Source organism: Schistocerca gregaria, chromosome X (assembly GCF_023897955.1).
Source record: "Schistocerca gregaria isolate iqSchGreg1 chromosome X, iqSchGreg1.2, whole genome shotgun sequence".
In the NCBI taxonomy this organism is placed as follows: domain Eukaryota; kingdom Metazoa; phylum Arthropoda; class Insecta; order Orthoptera; family Acrididae; genus Schistocerca; species Schistocerca gregaria.
In genome coordinates, this window is record NC_064931.1 from 850,430,283 (window position 1) to 850,456,581 (window position 26,299).

Sequence of the window (26,299 nt, forward strand, 5' to 3'; positions counted from 1 at the left end):
CAAGTACGGAAAAAAGATGTTTCGATGTTGAATGCTACAGCAAAAGAACACTGTTCTAAGAACGCTCCACAGATCAAGAAACGAACACGACGAGGAAACATACAAACTGTACTCAGAAGAGAGGAGACTCTACAAAAAAACTAATAGAAGAGAAGAAAAAGAATATATAGAAAGAGAAGCAAAAAGAGAAGAGAATGAAGTAGAGAAAGACCCATACATAGCAGCAAGACCAATAAAACTGGCTCATACACCAAATATAGACATGAAGGAATGGGAAGACCAATTCAGTAAGATACTGAACAAATGAGGAATCAAAATACCCCCAAACAAGGAGAAACAGCATCAAAATAAGGAACAAGATTATGTATGGGAACCTCTAAATGAAGAAGATGTAAAAGAAGTAATAAAAATACTGAAGAACAAGAAAGCAGCTGTAACAGTTCTAGTACTAAATGTAACTGGGTATTCTCTTTTGATGCTAGTCAAATGTCAGGAAGAGCATTCTAAAGCATTATGTCAGGGTGAAAATACTAAATAAATTAATTTTTCTCTCTTCACAACATGTGGGCAGGGTGGGTTCTTCCTTGACTCAGGTATGAGGTAGAATGAAACAGCATTTTACGTAAGATAACTTTTATTGAAGATTTGTTCAACTGTTTCCTTACTCGATGTTCTGGCTCGGAGAACGGCAGCTGTGTCGTTTGTGAAGCCTTCTGCTGCGGCAGCGGCGGCGTCTGAATACGCATGGCAGTGTGTGTCTCGTGTCGCCGTCTCGCCCAGTTGACTGGAGACGCGCAGCGCGAGGTGGCCCGTTTAATTACTGCGAGCGAAGTCGTGCATCGAATGGTGGTACCTTGGATGTGGCGTCCCAGTGTTTCTCTTCTCTAAGCGGCCGCGATTGTTGTTCGTCTGCCAGCGGAGCGGCGCGGCGGGGGAAGGCCAGTGTCCCGCACTCGAACAACGGACTCCCGCTTGCCAGTCTTCGGCTGTCAGATCTTCATCCCAGCTCACAGGTGACTGCTGATGTGAGGCCGTCTCCTTCCCGTTCTCATAAGTCACCCGGGTACGTAAAAATTAGACTTCAAATACCTTTCAACTTCTGTCATCTGGCCGAGGCTGCTGCTTGCTATTCCGTTACAGCGGCGGACTTGGTGCGTCTGTGCATGATATAGTCTCTTCTTGCATGACGGTCTTCACCACCGAAACTAACTGAGAACTACTGCTACTCTTCTTCACTTCTCTTTTCTTGTCGGGCCCACTGCGTCTCGCGTATTTATTCACTTCAGTTCACTGGAGGTGAACGACATCACGGTCATTGCCTCGTCTGTCACGTTGAAAAGCTTATCGAAGAAGACTCTTAACGTCGGTAATTGGCTCTTCAAATGTAGGCGAGGGCCTTTGATCACATGTGACAACTGAGAAACTTGTGAGCCGGTCGGGCGATGCCCTGACGGCTGAATCGACAGCGTGCGCTTATGTGGAACTTGCTGACTTCATGGTCGTTGTCTCTTCTGCTCTGCTGTTCTGCCCACTGTTTGACAGTGTGTAACTCTCTAAAATAAACCAACTTTTTCATTTATTTTCTAATTTCTACTTCACTTTGATTTCACTAATTTATTTACTTGAGTACCACTCAACACAGCAGGACCCGATAATATAAAGAGGCCCTCCAACACGTATGGATCAAACTATTTAACAAATGCCTGGAACTTGGAAGAATTCCGACACAATGGAGACACTCGACAGTAAAAGTTCTCTACAAAAGTAGAGGAGACCCAACGGATCCAAACAAGTACACAGGCCTAGCTCTGGAAAATATTCAGTTCAAGATCTTTTCAAAGATAATTACACAAAATAAATCAAAGCCTCTGTGGACAGTCATCTCCAAGAACGACAAATGGGTTTCAGATCTGGAAGATCAACACTTACGGCAGTCAGGCTTCTTCAAAACAACATCGACGAAGCGCTACAAAAGAAACAAATGTTCTTCACAGTGTTCATAAACTTTACCAAAGCCTTTGACTTACTGGAAAGAGATCTTATAGTCCAAAAACTGGAAAACACAATGGGAGAAGATAGCGTATGGGCAAGAGTAATGAAGTCAATCCTCGAATACAACTTAATTACACTATCAGACAACCTCTCTTTTTCGAACCTCATTCTGCAATCGAACCGAGTCTTACAGGGTGACCCAATAAGCCCTTTGTTGTACATTCTTGCCACTGAAGAAGTACTCCGATTTGGAGAAAATGAAGAAGATGCATATGTATATGCATACGCTGACTACATAGCCGTAGGTTCAACAGATATACAGAAGTTGCAGAAAATCATTGAGAAAATAGACAAATGGTGCAGTGAACACAAACCACACACCAAGCGAGGTGTCGCAGTGGTTAGCACACTGGACTCGCATTCCGGTGGACGACGGTTCATTCCCGTCTCCCGCCATCCTGATTTAGGTTTTCCGTGATTTCCCTAAATCGTTTCAGGCAAATGCCGGGATGGTTCCTTTGAAAGGGCACGGCCGATTTCCTTCCCAATCCTTCCCTAACCCGAGCTTGCGCTCCGTCTCTGATGACCTCGTTGTCGACGGGACGTTAAAAACTAACCACCACAACCCACAAACTAAACACAACAAATACAGAAATGGTGATTTTCAGAAAAGGAGACAAAATCAGAAATCAACATCAGAGGTCAGAAAATAAAAATCTCATCAGACTTTAAATACTTAGGGGTGACATTGCAACCAACAGCCAAATGCTTCAGAAAACATACAACAGAACGTTGAGCCCAGGCAATAATAGCAATACAGGACATCAAAAACATCCGGCAACGCAGTCTAGAAACAGCCATGAAATTGTTCAACAAAAAATCTTGCCAATCCTGGCCTATGGGATGGAGGTTATACGGGATCACCTGACAGAAAAATATCTAGAAACACCAGGAAAGATAAAATCGACTTATCTAAGAAGAGCACTATGTCTCTCAAGGACAACAAGATCTATTCAAGTGTACCTGCTAGCGAGAGAGACATTTCTAATTGAACACAACAAACTTCGATATATGATGCCACCCGCCAGGGCTTCCATAAAGCAACTGAAGATCATGGAGGACAAACGAGAAAAAGTATGGCCGGAGTTCTGTGGCACTGAAGCAATGATGAACCTCTCATGGACAGCACTAAACTTCGAGCTGCGACATGTCGTAACTAGACTTTCTATTCACGGCTTTCATCATCGAATTTGCAAAAACAAAACTTACAACGACCCAATCACAACATGTGTATGTGAACTGTGTTACGAAGCCTGTGAACGATATCACATAGAACTGTGCAGTAAAAGAGTGAAATCGATAAATGAATATGCAAAAATGTAAAATGTAAATGTAAAATGTTAAGCAAAGTAACTGTATATGGCTATTTGGCTGCTATTTTATTAAATAAAAAACTTTGCATTTCTTGTAACTTTAAATTTTGGACAAAATACTGCACACAAAGTTAAGTATAAGATGTCCTGATTGAAATTTTAGCTCACAACTGACAACATAATCACATTTTAGACATAATTTATGTGTAAAAAGCTGTGAATCAGGTTGCTGAAAGTACAAATTGATTAAGTGACGTGGATGCAGGGTTTTCCGTGGATAGGAGGTCTGAGGTCTTAAAGGGTGGCAGCCATTTGCAGACGTACTCTGACGGGTACGAGTTAGCTGACGCAACACCTACACTGGTCTGAGCAGTGATCCAGCAGCGCATGTTTGGTGATATAAATTTTTCACGTCATCAGTTATCACACATTCATTGAGGACTTCGAATTATTCTGCATTTATCAGGGCACTGATACATCTCTGACTGCAGTTCAACAAAACTTGTATTTTTTGTTTGGGAATTGGTTTTTGATTCTGAATTTGTGCACTGAGTTTGGACTTCAACTCATCTCGCCAGTGAGGGACGTAGTGTGTCGGTTAGACTGATTAGGTTGAGTTAGTATGAGATTTAGCTTCAGTTCACTTTCAGCTGTGTACACTGCTTGTTTCTTTCCAGATGTTTCTGTTTATTTTTATGAAGCGGCTAACTACTATATTGGGGGCTAGAGCTATTTTCAAATCACTTAATAGTAGAGTTGCTTTCACATGCTCGTGGATTAATGTGTGAACGTTAAAGGACAGTAAGTTTTTATTAATTTCAATTCAAACGTCGGTTGCGGCTCGTTATTTAACGTAAATTGCACCTAGATACAGCCTAGTAAACATTTGTGTGTACGATTAATATATCAGGGCGAAGTTACTATTTTATTTTATTTTAAACACGAGCAACAGGCAAGCTAATACCAAATATCATCGTCATAGATAGAATCCACATCATGGAATTGATGCATTTGTAGCAAACTGCTATGAAAGCAACTGCAGAGTTCAATGGGCAAGTTTCTGCAAAATTCTCCAGACCTCGGATCAAAAACATTTGCTAAAGTAAATAACACAGTGACTCAGATCAGTTGCCAGAAACAAGTCTTTTTTTCAAATGCAGTGACAGTGAAGCGGCTGCTGCAATTCAACAACACCCGTATCTGTAAATAAAGAACGGAACTGTATGATAGAGCGTTACCGTAAGTTCTAAGTAACTGTAATTTTTATTTAACACTAAATAAAAATGTTAGTTCTAAATGGAAACATTGGAAGACAGGTTGTATGAAGCAGAACTTAAATTGAGTAAAAGGGAGAAAAAGCTAGAAAATGGTATGACAGAAATAAAGAATAGCCTAGGAAATGATATGAAAGAAATGAGAATAGGTTATATGCTGGTAGTATCGATACGGAAGAACGAAATAATAAGTTAGAGAGTAAAATGAAAGAAATAAGGGAAAGGTTGGCTAAGGACAGTGGAAAACTCTTAAGGCAAGAGGAACAGGTACTCAATAATACGACATAAATGAGGGACAGGAAGGAACAGTGTCCTTTTTAAAGAAAGGAAGTAAGTCTCTGGTAGAAAGACAAGGCCATGAAAGAACCATTGATACTTTAGTGTCGTTACGCACGTTTGAGTAGCTAGTGTACACGCACGCGAGAGCAGCCGTCGCTATGGGAGAGGAAGAGGCTTGCTGACTGGACGCGCGCTGACAGTGCCCACACACCAGACGCTAAAAGCGAGGCAGTGGCTCTCTGCTGGGTCTGCAGGCTACAGTATTCGTTAAGTATCTGTCCAAAGCGATTTGCCGACAGAGATAGCAGATCAGGTGGTAGCTGAGTTTCACCGAAACACGCGTTGTATTTGCTGGAATAGCAAGAGGTGATCTACAGTCACAATAGCGAGTGCATGATTTATACGAGTTAAGTATATCAGGTTAATGTTCTCTGCGAGTGCAGACAAAGAAGCCTGTGCTAAAACTTGTACGACATTTAATTCAGGAGCAACAGTCATAAAGATGTACAAAACTAACAACTTTCTTTTATTAAGTTTACAAAACTGAGCGATGATTCAGAAGTGTAATTCAGTGTGCAGAGATGATGTAGCACCAATTGTTGAAAATTACTAGTTTCGTGTTATTTGATATATTCGAAATTTTATAAGTAATTTCATTAAAAATTGTTATTAATGTTAATTAAGAGTAAGAAAACTGGTTCATCGTCTTGAAGTAGAGCTAAAGACGTTTCTACGAAGATGCTGCAGCTTGTGACATTCAAAATTCATCTCGAGAAAATCGGCAATGACCTTTATCAAAAACCCCCATTGTAATTGCAATTGCCCAGAGTAGTACCTAAAAATAGCGCCCATTCCCAGTAACACTTATCAAACAAAAACTGGCAATTTCCCCTTCCTCACCATGTGATAATATAATAACTTCAAGATATTTTCGAGCGATCTATATTTGTGTAAACTTTTATAGTGAAAGACTTGATTTCAGTTCCCTACAAACTGTGGGAGAAATATTAGTCAGAGAATTTGTAAACACAGCACGAGATGCGTCGTCCAAAGATGTGTACACTGACATGTATAACACCTATCTAAACTGAGAAACTTTGAATGGTGATAGAAAATGTATGTAGACTGAATGTGGAGAGGGAAAGAAAGGAAAGGGGATGGAGTGGGTCAAAACAAAATGTAATTTTAATGACACTAAAAGTGGTCTCTCGACTATGGATAGATGAGAGATGTATTTGTACAGGCAGTCTTTTAATGTGCAGGGTTGCAGATTATCATGCTAGCATGTGTGAAGAGATGAGTGGTGAACTAGCTGCACGATTGCTCTTGGAGACGTTCTGCTAGTTTACTATGTTGTGGGCCTTAGAAATATTCCGACTTGGAAATATTTCCGACATGTCTTTCGACCTGAACAAATTCTGCTAGATGCTAAGCTGTGGGACTAAGAAATATTCGGACTATAGATAGACGCTGAAATATTTTCGTGTGTCGCAGGCTTCAAAATATATTTTACTGCCTCTGGACATTGAAATATTTCCGACAATCCTCGAACTAAGAGCTATCTGAGGCCGCGGAAACTTTGATTTTATGTAGGCTGCTAAGAATTTCCGAATATTTTCGTCCAAGTTCGAACATTTAGTGTTTTATGTGAAAATAGAGTATGGAAGCAAACTGAACAGTCGTACATTGATTGGTAGCCGTTTAAACTACATGCGACTCTCATTGTTTTATTGTGTTGGGCGAATAATAAATGCAGTGGATTTCACGAACCGTTTCATTTAAGCAATACCTCTGTCACTGTATTACGGTGAGAAAAGATACCACTATTTCGGAACTTATTGACTTTATTAGATATGGTTGGGCATAAAAGAAAAAGCAAACATCAAAACCTATTACAGCCACAATTATTTTATAAAGTCCAGAGCGACTGGTTAAGTCGCAGGTTAGCTACTGGTAGTACAGAAATTAAAGAAATGTCAAGTGAAAGGAAAGAAATGAGACATAAATTATATGCTAACAATAGAGAAATGAAAGAAAGTAGGAATGAAATATGAAGCAGTCTTACAAAGAAAGAACTTTATAACCTTATCAAAGAATCTACGTTGGAGACATAAAAGTGTATCGAAAATTACATAGACTGGTGGAAGAACTGAAAATCCTAAGAGAAGATCTACAAAGGATGTAGAACGATATATTACTGACGTTATACTTGCAGTGTGAGGAAGTACAGAAGTGGTGAAAAATGAATCCTTAGACTAGTCAATGAAGTTTAATTTAGTTGTAGCAAGTTGCGTTGAAATCGTATTATCGTTGTAGAGGAAAAAGCAGAAATTACACATGGGGAGGACTAGATTGTAAGAAGACCGAGAGAGACTGACAAAAGAGAACCAGAGAACGTAAAGTACCAGTTAGCGCAATTATCTTATCACTCGAACTTCCGCCCCCGGTAGCTGAGTGGTCAGCGCGACGGAATGTCGATCCTAAAGGCCCTTGCTCAGTTCCCGGCTGGGTCGGGTATTTTCTCCGCTCAGGGACTGGGTGTTGTGTTGTCCTAATCATCATAATTTCATCCCCATCGACGCGCAAGTCACTGAAGTGAAGTCAAATCGAAAGACTTGCACCCGGAGAACGGTCTACCCGACGGGAGACCCTAGTCAAACTACATTTATTTTATCACTAGAACACAGAAGTTTTAAAGGGCATCTAAAAATATTATCAGGAGCAAGAATAGAAAAGTTTTTAGGATTAATAAGTAGACTACCAAATGATGGGATCATCCCAGAATTATTAGTAGAAGGCAGTATGGGATGTCCTTTAAATGCAAGTGAGAACTGCCACATGAATCCAGCCGGATTGTGGACGAGCGGTTCTAGGCGCTACAGTCTCGAACCGCGTGACCGCTAAGGTCGCAGGTTCGAATCCTGCCTCGGGCATGGATGTGTGTAATGTCCTTAGGTTAGTTAGGTTTAAGTAGTTCTAAATTCTAGGGGACTGATGACCTTAGTAGTTAAGTCCCGTAGTGCTCAGAGCCATTTTTTTGCCACAAGAAAATATCGTGGGAAATACAATTAACAGAAGAAAAAAATGATCCGATCATCCCGAAGTTATTGGTTGATGGCAGTATGGATGAAGATAATTAATAATCATTGTGTCATCCATATTAGTCGATGTGTCGACGAAAAAGCTTATTTTTAAAATGTACTCATTGTGGAAGCTCGTATCAACTGATCACTTACATTGGAAAAAATTTTTAATTACGAAAAGTGCTAAAAGTGAGAAATGATGTTTCTGGTCTGAGATACATTAGAAAAACAGCATTTTGGTATTTATAGAACTAAATGAGCTATTAATGGAAATTAAGGTCAGATTTAACTGAAAGCACACGAATCAGCGATTCACAGAATTTAGCTCATCGCCAGATTAAATGCTATCGTTGGTTGTCTAACAACGAACAGAATAAAATATTAGGACAACTTTGGTATAGATGGTAAATTATTCTTCCTCGAGTGAGACGAACCTGCACACCTTGTCAGAACTAACTGTATGCAATAAGAAAGAATTAAATCTCAGAAGAATTTGCGGTGGAGATCCGACAGCACCTGGTGAGTGCAACGATCGCCCATTAGCCTGCTACATGCCCTATGTCTGTTTCACTGTAGTCGAGATTACGCCTTTCTCTCCGGTTCGATCTCTGATAAATCCGTTTGTTTTTCTGTTGTACACTCAGTTATTTAATGTTTGCCGCTTTAAAAATCCATCTGTCATTGTCATCTGTCAAAACTAGCATTGCACATTCCTCATAAACATTTCAGTTCAGAGACACAGGAAAAATTAATTTAAAGCACTCCAGGTACATTAGTGAAATCATTAACGATCATTTTACTCTTCTATTAATTTTTTCTGCCCATCCAGTCGTTGTCTTTAGCTACGCTGAATCCAAAATCTCAACAACTCGATCAGTATTTCATTGTGAATTTCACAATTTACCCAGTGTGCTAATGAAGTCTAATGGAAGTTATAATATTGATATACATACCTAACTTAAGCTGAATTGATGGTTTGTTTTTTCTTGGTGGTAAGTACAAGTTTTGTAGAAACGTGACCTAACGATTTCTCAAATGCTGCAAATACTAGGAAAAGTAATAATTGATGGCTTTGTTCCTTGAGTACAATCAATACCTTAAGTTAACAACGAAATCCATTAATTTATATAATTTATATCTTGTTTTCACAGCTCTGCCTGTTTGACTAATTGTAAAAACGACGATGGTAGATTAGTCCTTACTAATGTAAAATTGTAAGTACCAGTCGTCGTTATCATACTTCTGTAATGCAAGAGTTCTCTAATATGTGTTAAAATTTATTCTTGGCTTATAAATTTCATACTTTTCTAATGTAAGCTATGATGTTCATTGTCCTTAGGTTACCTTCTGAAGAAGACAAATTTATATTTGTCGAAACCTAGGTAAAGAATTTCTTTATCCATAGCAACTGGTCGGCTGTTTATAATTTTATTACGTGAAACCGTTGCTGTCGTGCAGCTAGGTTTAAAATATTGACACTCAATATTAATCTGCAAGTTGTTGTATGTACGAGGGAGTGCTGGAAAGTAATGTTTCCGCATTTTTATATGAAAACTCTTAAATCATATTAAATAAAGCACACTTTATTTACTTCCTACATCTTTATTCTTCATTTCTACATATTTATTGCTCAACGTAGTCACCTCAGCATCGAAAATATTTCTCCCAAGGAGAGACCGGTTTGTTGATACCGTCCCTGGAGGATGTTTGACTTTGATGACGGGGCCACAACCTCACCTCTGCTTGCATCGCTCCATCACTGTCAAAGTGAAGTCCTCGAGGATGTCCTTTAAGTTTTGGAAACAAATGAACATAGGATGGGGCCAAGTCGGGACTGTATAGAGGATGATCGATGGCGGAGAACACAAGGCGTCGAATTGTTGCATATTTTGCAGCGGTAGTGTTTGGTCTTGCATTGTCATGCTGAAGGAGAGGCCGCTTCACGTGTGGACGTACTCCTCGAGTTGGAAACGCGATTGCAGCACGCTGTTTCTCACCCACCGACATAGTTACGTTACTCAACGCCATGTTACACACTACAGCTTTGAGACGTCTAGCGATAGAGGGCTGCGATATGTAGATACGAATAATAAATATGTAGAATATTAGTTTTATTTAAAAAGCTTTAAGAACTTTCACCTACAGAATGCGGAGGCATTACTTTTCAGCACTACCCCGTATGTGTACATATTATAAAATGTGTGTTCTGTGGTAAGACACTAATCCATCGAGAGTTTTTAGACAAAGCTCTGACTTATAAAGGTGTGTTATGTTATGTGACTGCTCATGACCTAACATTCAACTTTTAAACGCTGTCTGACTATATGTAAGTGAAGGGATTTGTAACAGTTGTCTGCAGTTACACAAATATGCTTAAAGAGAAATGGATATGTTCCAGCATCATAAAGCAGAAGTTCATCATTGTCCCACCAGGCAGCGCATACGTCATCATCTCCTCAGTTTTGCTCTGGAACTACGTGGCTGCACGACGCTTACAGCTGGAGAAAATGCGGCAAGCCACTTTTGTACGTTTTCGCTGTAAAATTTGCATAGCTTTGATTCAGTGTTAGGAGACCCTACATTTATTTAAAATTAGAAATCTCGGAACCGGAGCTGGCGGCTATAAGCTTCCAACATCCTCCTTGAAACCAAAGGCTTTAGTTGCGTATGTTATACATCGATTTCCGAAAAAGAAAATAGCGGAATGGAATAGAAGTGCGCAGGTCTAATCCTATTTAAGTTCGCAAGGAGCACTTTTACCTCATCAAGAAACTATTTTCGAACGCGTCCTTAACATCAAACTCATGTTCTTATTTAAATGGCAACTCAATACGGTATCCAGAGCTATCGTGATTTCAGGGGCTAAATTAACATTGGTCGATTAAGAAAAGCAATTTCATTGGAGGAAGAACAAGTTAGAGTGCAGCACTGCATTTCCCTGCCCGCCGTTGTGACCGAGCGGTTCTAGGCGCTCCAGTCCGGAGCCGCGCTGCTGCTACGGTCGCGCGTTCGAATCCTGTCTCGGGCATGGGTGTGTGTGATGTCCTTAGGTTAGTTAGGTTTAAGTAGATCTAAGTTTAGGGGACTGATGAACTCAGCTGTTAAGCCCCATAGTGCTTAGAGCCATTTTTTTGCATTTCCCTTGACAAACGATTTTGCTGCCCTAATCTCAGAGCATTACAACATTTGCTTCTGGAATTCCTCAGGATATAGAGACTTACTAATTTCTTTCCATGTATTTATTTGTAATCCTTTTCATTTCAGATGGAATTAAAATACGCACTTCGTACTCTTACCCCACAGCATCAGGTTGTAGTATGCAGAATTATTTTTATGAAAACTGTTATTACTTCTCTAATAACGATGAGACTTTTACACAATGCTACCAAGATGTCAAACTATGTGTTGCACGTTTAACTGAAGAATTGTAGCAAGTTTATGAAAACATTTTGTTAAAACCGTAAAGGCGTACTTTTACTCCAGCTAGCCTACTCACTATTGATTGCAGAGACAAAGAGGGATCTTGGCAAACGAGGATGACGAAGTGTCAATCTATTTTTACGTACAAGAACTGGGTAAATAGCTTCTGCTAGAGGAAATAACTAGCAGTATTACTGATTCCATATGCTTCAAATTGAGAAGAAAAATATTATAGACTACGTGGGTGCTTACTACGTTATTGTTGTTGTTGCGGTCTTCAGACCTGAGATTGGTTTGATGCAGCTCTCCATGCTACTCTATCCTGTGCAAGCTTCTTCTTCTCCCGGTACCTACTGCAGCCTACATCCTTCTGAATCTGCTTAGTTTATTCATCTCTTGGCCCCCTCTACGATTTTTACACTCCACGCTGCCCTCCAATACTAAATTGGCGATCCCTTGATGCCTCAGAACATGTCCTACCAACCGATCCCTTCTCCTAGTCAAGTTGTGCCACAAGCTCCTCCTGTCCCCAATTCTATTCAATACCTCCTCATTAGTTATGTGATCTACCCATCTAATCTTCAGCATTCTTCTGTAGCACCACATTTCGAAAGCTTTTATTCTCTTCTTGTCCAAACTATTTATCGTCCACGTTTCACTTCCATACATGGCTACACTCCATACAAATACTTTCAGAAACGACTTCCTGACATTTAAATCTATACTCGATGTTAACAAATTTTTCTTCTTCAGAAACGCTTTCCTTGCCATTGCCAGTCTACGTTTTATATCCTCTCTACTTCGACGATCATCAGTTATTTTGCTCCCCAAATAGCAGAACTCCTTTACTACTTTAAGTGTCTCATTTCCTAATCTAATTCCCTCAGCATCACCCGACTTAATTCGACTACATTCCATTATCCTCGTTTTGCTTTTGTTGATGTTCATCTTGTACCCTCCTTTCAAGACACTGTGCATTCCATTCAACTGCTCTTCCAAGTCCTTTGCTGTCTCTGACAGAATTACAGTGTCATCGGCGAACCTCAAACTTTTTATTTCTTCTCCATGGATTTTAATACCTACTCCAAGCTACACGTGATATGAATCTAAGTGTTAGTAAAGCAAAAAATTACAAGTTCGCTATACATTTCTTCCGGTAAATCAATGAATTATATAAAACGCCTGAGAGGATGTTCATAATGCAGAGGACTAGGTAAATACGACGCAGTCTTGAAGTGAACTACCAAATTGCGAAAAATAATTGACCTCTAAACCTTTATATTGCTATATGCCTGAGTATCAAATAGTGTTAGATTTCATTACAAGTTCTGTACACAGAGTTATTGCAAAATAGCTGTCAAAATATTTATATATACAACTGAAATACACTCCTGGAAATGGAAAAAAGAACACATTGACACCGGTGTGTCAGACCAACCGTACTTGCTCCTGACACTGCGAGAGAGCTGTACAAGCAATGATCACACGCACGGCACAGCGGACACACCAGGAACCGCGGTGTTGGCCGTCGAATGGCGCTAGCTGCGCAGCATTTGTGCACCGCCGCCGTCAGTGTCAGCCAGTTTGCCGTGGCATACGGAGCTCCATCGCAGTCTTTAACACTGGTAGCATGCCGCGACAGCGTGGACGTGAACCGTATGTGCAGTTGACGGACTTCGAGCGAGGGCGTATAGTGGGCATGCGGGAGGCCGGGTGGACGTACCGCCGAATTGCTCAACACGTGGGGTGTGAGGTCTCCACAGTACATCGATGTTGTCGCCAGTGGTCGGCGGAAGGTGCACGTGCCCGTCGACCTGGGACCGGACCGCAGCGACGCACGGATGCACGCCAAGACCGTAGGATCCTACGCAGTGCCGTAGGGGACCGCACAGCCACTTCCCAGCAAATTAGGGACATTGTTGCTCCTGGGGTATCGGCGAGGACAATTCGCAACCGTCTCCATGAAGCTGGGCTACGGTCCCGCAAACCGTTAGGCCGTCTTCCGCTCACGCCCCAACATCGTGCAGCTCGCCTCCAGTGGTGTCGCGACAGGCGTGAATGAAGGGACGAATGGAGACGTGTCGTCTTCAGCGATGAGAGTCGCTTCTGCCTTGGTGCCAATGATGGTCGTATGCGTGTTTGGCGCCGTGCAGGTGAGCGCCACAATCAGGACTGCATACGATCGAGGCACACAGGGCCAACACCCGGCATCATGGTGTGGGGAGCATCTCCTACACTGGCCGTACACCTCTGGTGATCGTCGAGGGGACACTGAATAGTGCACGGTACATCCAAACCGTCATCGAACCCATCGTTCTACCATTCCTAGAGCGGCAAGGGAACTTGCTGTTCCAACAGGACAATGCACGTCCGCATGTATCCCGTGCCACCCAACGTGTTCTAGAAGGTGTAAGTCAACTACCCTGGCCAGCAAGATCTCCGGATCTGTCCCCCATTGAGCATGTTTGGGACTGGATGAAGCGTCGTCTCACGCGGTCTGCACGTCCAGCACGAACGCTGGTCCAACTGAGGCGCCAGGTGGAAATGGCATGGCAAGCCGTTCCACAGGACTACATCCAGCATCTCTACGATCGTCTCCATGGGAGAATAGCAGCCTGCATTGCTGCGAAAGGTGGATATACACTGTACTAGTGCCGACATTGTGCTTGCTCTGTTGCCTGTGTCTATGTGCCTGTGGTTCTGTCAGTGTGATCATGTGATGTATCTGACCCCAGGAATGTGTCAATAATGTTTCCCCTTCCTGGGACAATGAATTCACGGTGTTCTTATTTCAATTTCCAGGAGTGTAGTATAAATAATGCCTACTAACTACCATGGCTAACAGCCGACAGCTAAGGATTGGATGCGACTCCCAGAGAACAGTGCTAATTTCAAAACTTCACAGCCACACGGTCCAATCGACTGTGTACGTTACTGACTGCGTAAAGACTGTGTGGCTCTCCAAAGGCAGAAACACGCTGCAGCAACGACACTAAGAGGGAACTCAAAAGAATTTCCGTGACTGATCGGTTCTGATTACAGGATGTCTCTTCTAAATGCTGCAAACATATTGATGCGATTTAAAGAAAAGCAAATGGCGGTCAAAAATGAAAGTGCAGTTTAAAATGCAGTTTTTGAACTTGTATACAACTGCTTTCTGTACTTACGAAAAATTGTTGAAGTCTCTGTTAAGATTTTTTGGTACTAGTGTAGCGTAACGGCCATATAGGGGGATATTACACTGAGGTGGCAAAAGTCATGGGATACCTCCTAATGTTCTGTCGGACCTCCCTCGGTCCGGAGGTGACATGGACTCTACAAGTTGTTGGAAGTCACCTGCAGAAATTTTGAGGCGTGCATAAACTATAGCCGTCCATATTTGTGGAAGTTTGGACGGTGCAGGATTGTTTGCACGAACTGACCTCTTGATTATGTGCCAAAGATATTCAGCGGGATTCATGTCAGGCGATGTGGGTGGCTACATCATTCACTACAACTGTTCAGAACGTTCGTCAAACCAATCGCGAATAGCCGTTGACCAGTGACATGTTTGGGAATGGCTGCAAATGGTTTTCAAGTAGCCAAGCATAACCATTTTCAGTCAATGATCAGTTCTGCTCGACCAGATGACTCAGTCCATTTCATGTAAACACAGCCCTTATCAGTATGGAGTCACAACGAGCCAGCGCAGTTCCTTGTTGACAACTTGGGTCAATGCGTTCGTGGGGTCTGCACCGTACTCCAACCATACCGTGAGCTCTTACCAACTGAAATTGGGGCTCATCTGATCAGGCTACGGGTTTCCGATCGTCTAGGGTCCAACCGATATGGTGACAAGCCAAGGAGATACGCTGCAGGAGATGCCGTGATATCTGTCATCTGGTGCAATCGCCCATTAAAGCGAAACTTCAGTGCCAGGTCCTAACGGATATGTTTGTCATACGGTACACATTGATTTCTGCGGTTATTTCATGCAGTGTTGCTTGTCTGTTAGCACTGACAACTCTACGCACACTCCGCTGTTCCCGGTCGTTAAATAAAAGCCATCGGCCACTGTGTCGTCTGTGGTGAGAAATAATGCCTGAAATTTGGTTTTCTCGGCGCACTGTTGACACTGTGAAACTCGGAATACTGAATTCCTTAAATATTACCGCAATGGAGTGTCCCATAAATCTAGTTCCAACTAACATTCCGCATTCAGAGTCTGTTAATTCCCGCCATGTGACCATAATGACGTCAGAAACCTTTTCACACGAATAACGTAGGTACAAATACCAGTTCGGCCAGTGCAGTGCTCTCTTATGCCTTGTGTATGCGATACTATTACCATCTGTACGGGTTCGCATCGCAATCCCGTGACATTCGTGTTGCAGCACCGCTGACAGCAGGGGAACGGGGAATGTTGTCAGTGTAATAATTAAACAAGACAAATGCAACGTTTCGAGGCGGGTTAAATAGGTGAAACACGGAACTCAACGGTACCACACCGACTAGAGCAACAAGTGGCAAGGCAAATTTGCGTATTCATAGTGGCAGTTTTAAGATACGTGACTGGTAGTGCCACATACGCACAAGTTCCCCGCTGCTGACTGTAAATACTGGAGTTTCGTAATTGAATCTCTCTGAGTCTAGCAGCCCAACCAGGACGAGGGCGCAGTACCAGACGAGAAAGTCACATGGATCTGTCAGAAGAAGCCACCGGTTCGAGGCCATCGCAGAGCAACAGCTCCACACACTACATGCCTCCCCAGACTTAGTGGCACAGCTGGTCATACCAGGCTATCTCCAGTAGCACGGCTGTCTCTTGCACAGGAAGCAGCCAGTCGCTCCCCATGCGCACCAGACATCATCCACCAACGAAGGTGCGGGGAGGGAGAGGGGAAATCCACTGGGTGCGCAGGCAGCCAGCCCAACAGAGAATCCAGGAGTCAGCTGCCGACTCACTCGGTGTATCTAAAAGCGCTGATTTTCGACAAAAGACATTCTTGCTTATGCAGCTGCCTTCCTTTGGATCCTCCAGGATACCACCCCCCATCTCCTACACGTACTCGCACAATCCCAGCTCATATCCACGCCACCATGAACCAGGAGACGCAATACTAGTATTATTTTCATGCATTCTGTTAATTATAAAAATTAGACAGTGTAAAAACTTAAATGAATATGTGTAACATGAAAAGTTACCAATATACCAAGCACTTCAGAAGGTCTCTGTATGATGCTCCAGGAATATCAGCAGGTATTTTCATGTAACATAATTTGGTGTTCTTGAAATGTTACTTCTAACTGCTGGGTTTCCTCAAAGAGTCTAAATAACCATCTAACGGATGGAAAACGACAGAATAAATTTATTTCTTCAATTGTAAGCCACTTGTAGCTCTAACGACAAACACATTAATCAGACGCATTTTTCAACTGAAACTGAGTTGCGTTTGTACTCGGAACGACTGCATACTATCCAAATTTTGTATTTCATTGTTTGATTAAGCCGATCAGGTAGATGATTATGACCACTGAACTACTATCGATAGAAACCCGCCCAGGCGATAGCAACGTCATCTCGCGAGACATGACTGCTAGTCAGACATACGCAGGGTGCATGTACAATCAGTGAGCGTGCCGTCTGTGTGTTGAATGTGGAAGGCGTGCGATCTATCTGAGTTTGACGGAGGGAAGACTGTGATGGCCCGGAGGCTGAGCACTTCCATCTCGGAAACGGCACGACTTGTCGGGTGTTCGAGGAGTGCCGCAGTGGAAAAAACAAGGTGCAACCACGTCCAGAAGTCATGGAGTTGAGCGGCCACCCCTCATCACAGCTTTCGGGTTCGTGCGCTGTGGAGACTAGCAAAATGGGACAGGCGGCGAACTGTGATAGAGCTGACATCTGACTTCAATGCTGGGCAGAGTACAAGTGTGTCTCAACACACATTGCACCGAACACTCCTAACGAAGGGCCTCGGCCCATGCATGTGCCAATATTACCACCGCGACATAGCTACAACCGAAATGGGCAAGTGACCATCGGCACTGAACGTTGGCTCAGCGGCAGAGCGTTGCATCGTTTGATGAATCCCGATACCTTCTTCATCGCGCCGATGGGAGGCCGCGAATCCGTTGTGTTCCAGGGGAACGTACCGTGGGACGAAGAGAAGCCTGCGGTGGCTCCATTATTCTCTGTGGGATATTCAGTGTGGCCATCCATGATTCCAGTGAACCTCGTGGAAAACACCATGACGGCAAAGGAGTATCTTACACTGGCTGCATAGCATGTACACCCCTTCATGACGATCAAGGTTCCCGACGACAGTGATATTTCTCAACAAGAAAATGCGCCATGTCACAAGGCAAGAAGTGTGGTGGAGAGGTCCGAGGAACACAGTGGCAAGCTCCAGTTACTGAGCTGGCCCCCCAGCTCTCCAGATCTGAACCCGATAGAACATATCTGGGATGTGATTGAACGTGACATCAGAGCTCAATCCCCCCTCCCCGAAATTAACGGGAATTAGATGACTTGTGCGGCAAACGTAGTGCCGACTGCCCCCAGCTACCTACCAGACCTCATTGCTTCCCTGCCACGACGTGTCACCGTTGTTATTAGTAGCAAACGTAGGCATACCGGCTATTAGCTAGATGGTCATAATGTTCTGGGTGATAACTGCGTATTATGTGCTATGCCGCTCTGTCAGAACTGCTGTACTATATGTACTGATGCGAGATGATAATTTAATAGCGATCCATGTGTCGAAATATCTGTTACCACGTTTCAATATTTAACACGGAGTTCTTTTAGTAAAACAACTGATACACATATAGAGGTTAAATCTCACTTTTTGTGTCAATGATTGCGTTAAAATTAACATGTTTTGGAGATGCATTCTGCCTTAAGGGACGCAATTTTCTTCTTTCTTTTACCTGTGCATGTTTCAGTGAAGTTTCACCAGTACCAGTTAGCAGTTGAATAATTTAGTCACACAGAGTTTGTTTGCGAATGCAATTTCATAGAACGATGACGACATGGAAAGAACACAAGCTGCAGATTGAATATTATACCATAATCTCATTTCTACTGCCGATGACAGTTATCTACATCAACAACTGTTAGTTTCATTATGAAAAACAAAGGTCCCACTGACGATGGAGAAACATCACTGAAACATGTATGGGTGAAAAAAGAAATAAATAACTTTGCTCAGTGCATAATTCTGCTCACAAAAACATATTCACCACCGACAATATTTTTTTAGTTCTTACAGTTTCATCATTTGTTATGTATTTAATACTTCTATCTTAACCACGTAGCAGTATCGTATTACAAATTGTGACCTCTTCGCACTACAAAGACAATGTGTAACGGACGGTACAGTCATCAAAGTGTGATCGGCTTAAGGTTCGTAAGAAGATGGTAATCTAACATAGCACCTTGTTTGTCGTGCAACATGATAATGGAAACAGCAATTATTGTGATGAAGCTGATGACAGTGATTTTTGGACGCACGTCAGTAAGGTTTTGGCGCCTCTACTTAATCTCTGTGAGATGAATGTGGATAAAAGGAACAGAATAATTTAACTTGAAGCACAATTAAAATGTAAAAAATTCCTAAACATACACACACAAGAGATTATGTGCTTTGTATATGTAGATGGTATGTGTTCTTTTGGACATGTCCGAAAGAACAGATACCATCGGTGACCATGCAGCTCGTTAGAATGAAATTACAATGAAATGCATACCCCTAGCTGCTTATAGGCGTTGATAAAAGTCAACGGGAACAGTTGAGAATGTGTGCCCCGACCGGGACTCGAACCCGGGACCTCTTGTTTACATGGAAGATACTCTATCCATTTTCGTTCGTTGCGTTTGTTCTGGGCGGACGTCACAAGACATCCGTTCAAGTTGATCGTTGATTCCTTGACTCAGTTTTTTTTAATTATGGAACGGAAGTATCTCTGGCACGCCTCCCGTGAGACCTACATTCGCAACTTATTGTCGCACACTATATTCATACTGCCTCTGCCCATTATACTTATTACTCGCAGCTTTACTGCCGATTCCCGTAAGAGGCACTGTTTGGTGGATCCACACAGAAGAAGATGGTCAAATGGCCGGTGAGCCTTAACTATGTATATATGAAGATGGCATCTGACATACTATCTTCATATAGTTAAGACTATCTGGCCATTGACCTTCTTCTGTGCTGGATGCACACGCATTGCCCGAACTCTTATGGGACTCGGTAAGATTGTCTGCCGCGAGTAAAGAGTGTAATGGGCAGGGGCACTACGAATGTAGTGTGTGGGCATTAAGATGGGAATGTGGGTCTCACGGGGAGCATGCAAAGGATAAATCCCTGCAGTCGCACTATCCTCTGTGCATTTGGTGGCACAGATGGATAGAGTGTCTGCTATGTAAGCAGGAGATCCTGGGTTCGAGTCCCGGTCGGGGCACACATTTTCAACTGTCCCTCTTAATGTATATCAACGCCTGTCGACAGAATAGGGTCTTGATTTAATTATCATTTTATTCTAAGAGAGCTGCGTTTTTACCGATGGTATCTGTTCTTTCTGACATGTCCGAAAGAACAGATACCATCTTCATATACTGGGAGATAAGTTTGGGCTGAGCACACAAGAATTATGATGAATTGTCTATTAATAACTGCCTGTAAAGGTTTGTAGCTTTTACTCTAGAAGTGTCACTTGAAAAATATGGCCATTGCAAAAATCCATAAAACATGACACGAATTTTCAACGGTCTGTGTTTTATTTCCCCTTCGAAAACTACATCTACATCTACATCTACATCCATACTCCGCAAGCCACCGGACGGTGTTTGGCGGAGGGTACCCTGAGTACCTCTATCGGTTCTCCCTTCTATTCCAGTCTCGTATTGTACGTGGAAAGAAGGATTGTCGGTATGCTTCTGTGTGGGCTCTAATCTCTCTGATTTTATCCTCATGGTCTGTTCGCGAGATATACGTAGGAGGGAGCAATATACTGCTTGACTCTTCGGTGAAGGTATGTTCTCGAAACTTTAACAAAAGCCCGTACCGAGCTACTGAGCGTCTCTCCTGCAGAGTCTTCCACTGGAGTTTATCTATCATCTTCGTAACGCTTTTGCAATTACTAAATGATCCTGTAACGAAGCGCGCTGCTCTCCGTTGGATCTTCTCTATCTCTTCTATCAACCCTACCTGGTGCGGATCCCACACTGCTGAGCAGTATTCAAGCATTGGGCGAACAAGCGTACTGTAACCTACTTCCTTTGTTGTCGGATTGCATTTCCTTAGGATTCTTCCAATGAATCTCAGTCTGGCATCTGCTTTACCGACGATCAACTTTATATGATCATTCCATTTTAAATCACTCCTAATGCGTACTCCCAGATAATTTATGGAATTAACTGCTTCCAGTTGCTGACCTGCTATTTTGTAGCTAAATGATAAGGGACCTATCTTTCTATGTATTCGCATCAGATTACACTTCTCTACATTGAGATTCAATTGCCATTCCGTGCACCATGCGTCAATTCGCTGCAGATCCTCCTGCATTTCAGTACAATTTTCCATTGTTGCAACCTCTCGATACACCACAGCATCATCTGCAAAAAGCCTCAGTGAACTTCCGATGTCATCCACCAGGTCATTTATGTATATTGTGAATAACAACGGTCCTATGACACTCCCCTGCGGCACACCTGAAATCACTCTTACTTCGGAAGACTTTTCTCCATTGAGAATGACATGCTGCGTTCTGTTATCTAGGAACTCCTCAATCCAATCACACAATTGATCTGATAGTCCGTATGCTCTTACTTTGTTCATTAAACGACTGTGGGGAACTGTGTCAAACACCTTGCGGAAGTCAAGAAACACGGCATCTATCTGTGAACCCGTGTCTAAGGCCCTCTGAGTCTCGTGGACGAATAGCGCGAGCTGGGTTTTACACGATCGTCTTTTTCGAAACCCATGCTGATTCCTACAGAGTAGATTTCTAGTCTCCAGAAAAGACATTATACTCGAACATAATACGTGTTCCGAAATTCTACAACTGATCGACGTTAGAGATATAGGTCTATAGTTCTGCACATCTATTCGACGTCCCTTCTTGAAAACGGGGATGACCTGTGCCCTTTTCCAATCCTTTGGAACGCTTCGCTCTTCTAGAGACCTACGGTACACCGCTGCAAGAAGGGGGGCATGTTCCTTCGCGTACTCTGTGTAAAATCGAACTGGTATCCCATCAGGACCAGCGGCCTTTCCTCTTTTGAGCGATTTTAATTGTTTCTCTATCCCTCTGTCGTCTACTTCGATATCTACCATTTTGTCAACTGTGCGACAATCTAGAGAAGGAAGCACAGTGCAGTCTTCCTCTGTGAAACAGTTTTGGAAGAAGACATTTAGTAATTCGGCCTTTAGTCTGTCATCCTCTGTTTCAGTACCATTTTGGTCACAGAGTGTCTGGACGTTTTGTTTTGATCCACCTACCGCTTTGACGTAGGACCAAAATTTCTTAGGATTTTCTGCCAAGTCAGTACATAGAACTTTATTTTCGAATTCATTGAAAGCCTCTCGCATAGCCCTCCTCACACTGCATTTCGCTTCGCGTAATTTTTGTTTGTCTGCAAGGCTTTGGCTATGTTTATGTTTGCTGTGAAGTTCCCTTTGCTTCCGCAGCAGTTTTCTAACTCGGTTGTTGTACCACGGTGGCTCTTTCCCATCTCTTACGATCTTGCTTGGCACATACTCATCTAACGCATATTGTACCATGGTTTTGAACTTTGTCGACTGATCCTCAACACTATCTGCACTTGAGACAAAACTTTTGTGTTGAGCCGTCAGGTACTCTGTAATCTGCTTTTTGTCACTTTTGCTAAACTGAAAAATCTTCCTACCTTTTTTAATATTTCTATTTACGGCTGAAATCATCGATGCAGTAACCGCTTTATGATCGCTGATTCCCTGTTCTGCATTAACTGATTCAAATAGTTCGGGTCTGTTTGTCACCAGAAGGTCTAATATGTTATCGCCACGAGTCGGTTTTCTGTTTAACTGCTCAAGGTAGTTTTCAGATAAAGCACTTAAAAATATTTCACTGGATTCTTTGTCCCTGCGACACCTTATGAACGTTTGAGTCTCCCAGTCTATATCCGGCAAATTAAAATCTCCACCCAGAACTGTAATATGGTGGGGAAATCTACTCGAAATATTTTCCAAATTATTCTTCAGGTGCTGAGCCACAACAGCTGCTGAGCCCGGGGGCCTATAGAGACATCCAATTACCATGTCTGAGCCTGCTTTAACCGTGACCTTCACCCAAATCATTTCACAATTCGAATCTTCGTCAATTTCCTTCGATACTATTGCACTTCTTATCGCTATAAACACGCCTCCCCCTTCACTGTCCAGCCTATCTCTGCGGTATACATTCCAATCAGAGTTTAGGATTTCATTAATGTTTACGTCTGGTTTCAGCCAACTTTCTGTTCCTAGTACTATATGGGCGATGTGACTGTTTATTAATGAGAGCAGTTCTGGGACCTTTCTATAGACGCTCCTGCAGTTTACTATTAGCACATTAATATTGTTATTCCTTGTTGCATTTTGCCTACTCCTGCTTTGCCGCGTCTCAGGAGGCGTCTAGTCGGGCCTAGGGAGGGAATTCTCTAACCTAAAAAAACCCCCATATGCACTCCACACGTACTCCGCTACCCTCGTAGCCGCTTCCGGCGTGTAGTGCACGCCTGACCTATTCAGGGGGACCCTACATTTCTCCACCCGATAGCGGAGGTCGAGAAATTTGCACCCCAGATCTCCGCAGAATCGTCTGAGCCTCTGGTTTAAGCCTTCCACTCGGCTCCAAACCAGAGGACCGCGATCGGTTCTGGGAACGATACTACAAATAGTTAGCTCTGATTCCACCCCGCGAGCGAGGCTTTCCGCCTTCACCAACTCCGCCAACCGCCTGTACGAACTGAGGATGACCTCTGAACCCAGACGGCATTAGTCATTGGTGCCGACATGAGCAACAATTTTCAGTCGGGTGCACCCAGTGCTCTCTATCGCCGCCGGTAGAGCCTCCTCCACATCTCGGATGAGACCCCCCGGCAAGCAGACAGAGTGAACACTGGCCTTCTTCCCCGACCTTTCCGCTATTTCCCTAAGGGGCTCCATCACCCGCCTAACGTTGGAGCTCCCAATAACTAATAAACCCATCCCCCCGTGTGCCTGCTCGGACCTTGCTGAAGGAGCGGTCACATGTCCACTCACAGGCAGAGCGGGCGATGCCACACGGCCAGCCTCCACATTGACCCTCCGCCTCGTGCGCCGCGAACGCCGCTGAACCCGCCACTCCCCTTGGGGAGAGGGTGGCCCAACCGCGCCCGGTACCCGCGAAGATGTCTCGACAGCAGGGACAGTGGGTGAAGCATGTAACACCTGGGGTGTACCTTGCGACGCACCAGACTCCCCACTGCCGCCACACTCCGAGGCAGCAGCCTGAAGACGGCTGACCGCGGCCATCAACAAGCTCAGCTGTTCGCGAAGAGTGGCCAGCTCCTCCTGCGTCCGTACACAGCAGCCACACATCCTATCCACCCTAATAAATCAATTTACTATAGAGTGTTAATCAACTTTTAACTAGACTGCTAATTCACTAAAAGCGGTTGATTATTAACTAAACTGTGATTGCTATCCACTTCTTGTAGATAACAATGAAAAGAGCACTACCTGTGTCTGGACTGTATTCAAAACAAACACTAGCACTACTAGCACTATGGCTGACTAAAGGGACTCTCTGACTGTATTTAAAACAAACACGAGATCTATGGAACACTTAATAGCACTCGACTATTACAGCTTCCTAAAAGCAAAAACACACAGAAGAAGAAGTGACAAGTAAGAAAAATACAGATAATACTTAAATTAAGGTAGCTCGCTGCACAGCAGACGTGAAGCAGACGGCGGTTACGGCGACGCGTTTCTAACCGCCTTGTTTCACTAGCTTGTTCCCAACATGCTTTATGAATACTGAATTTATTTTCGGCGAAGCTGTAAAAAATGAAACAACCTATTTAACTATCCCAACTGAGTTTCAGACTAATTGCACGTCAGAGCACTTAGAAATGGAGAAGTTCAGAGAATGGTTAAAACAAGGCCCTCGTTCACCATATTACACTGTTTCTTTATTGTACTGACTGCACTTACAACCCCGAAACATATGACAGAACATCTGTCTGCTGCAATACCAATGCTTGTACTAAAATCGAGATTAAGACTTCTCGTAGTGTTTAACACAGTTGCATCTAACTTTAATCAAGCCATTCGGGGATTTTAAGTCTTTTCCTCTGCTTTATCTTTTTCACAAATACTGGCATCTCTCTCATTTTCAAAAGGCTCTTGCAGGTCGCTGTTACTTTCGGAAGTTGAAGAGAAATCTTCTTTTACTTTACGTTGGAACTCAACCTTAAGAGTTTATTTCCACAATTTTTTTCCACCTCTCGTAGACTACTAAATCCTATGAAATTTTCCCTGGACAAATCTTCATAAATATACCATAGGAAAATCGTTAACTGAATTTTTCGACTAATATTAGTGGTCTAATTATATTCAATATTGTAGACTGTATTTTCTCGGATTCCGCGTAATACTTGCGAAATGATTTCTTCGCTACAGCATGCAGTCAAGCCATTTTATTAAGTTTCAGTATCAAATTTACCTCTTTTACTATCAGTGCTATACAATTCAGTAACGCCACATCCTTTGACATGAAATTCCAGTTCTTTAAAGTTACCTTTATTTGATAGTCTGGTCTATTTTCAGTAAACAGAGCCAATCATGACGATCCCCTCTACAGCTATGTTTTGCCTCCTAAGATGTATAACATTCTCCAAAGAACGCGACGAATTTTTCGGTTTAGTTTCGCTATTTGCATTCTGCATGTGTGCACTTCATTTTCAAATGATTATAGAAAAGAAGAAAGTCGACAGTACATCCACAACGTTTCTGATGATGGGGCGTTTTTCTGTGGCATTTCTGCTCACTGTCGTTTTCTAGTAATTTATAGAATTATTTTGGGGGTACTGTCTCTAGTACGTTTTGATTTATTCCTCTTTGCTGACCACTCTTTGCAGGTGCAAAAAAAGGATATTATTTGCCAAAATTGTCCTTGTTTTGATGTTACGAAGCTAATCATGATTTGTTTTTATCAAGTGCTCTTTCTCCTAATATCATTTTTCAGCGTTACCTGCCTTGTTGTGATTATTGTGTGCAAATTTGTTTTTAGCACGAAGTTCCTCGTGATTTTGAAGCATGTTGGCAAAAACTCTGTCTGTAAGCTTAGTCCCAATCTGTAGACCAACGTCGCTTTCATAATCAGTGCCTGAAACTGAAGTATAATCTGCAGGTAATGAATCTGAACAAGAGTATATGATGTGGCCTTCCTGGGCCTGCGATGTGCCGCTCACTGGAGGCTCTGACTCTTCAACATTTTCATCTGGTTTGGAACCTGAAAAGCATACGTCGTTTTAAAATCAAACGTTATGTGTTCAAACCTTTCGCCACACAGGCATACACGTACATCGTAGTTAGGAACCTCAACCAGCTACTGGCATGAATGAAGACTTAAGCTGCTCGCCTTGCTAGACGGCTACGTGCGTATATGTGCACCCAGAGTTTACTGCTAATGACCAAGAACACACCAAGGATTCTTCCCGCGGACGAGGTGAAAAAAAATACGCTCTATACCTCGCGCCATTTCAGATATTACGCTTTCTGAAAAAAAAAACTGATTACTTTCTCCTATTTAGGGTAAAAAGTGCTCTAAGACGTAATTTTATATTCTGATTAAAACTGTTGTTAATCTGGTTGCTCAAAACCAGCTG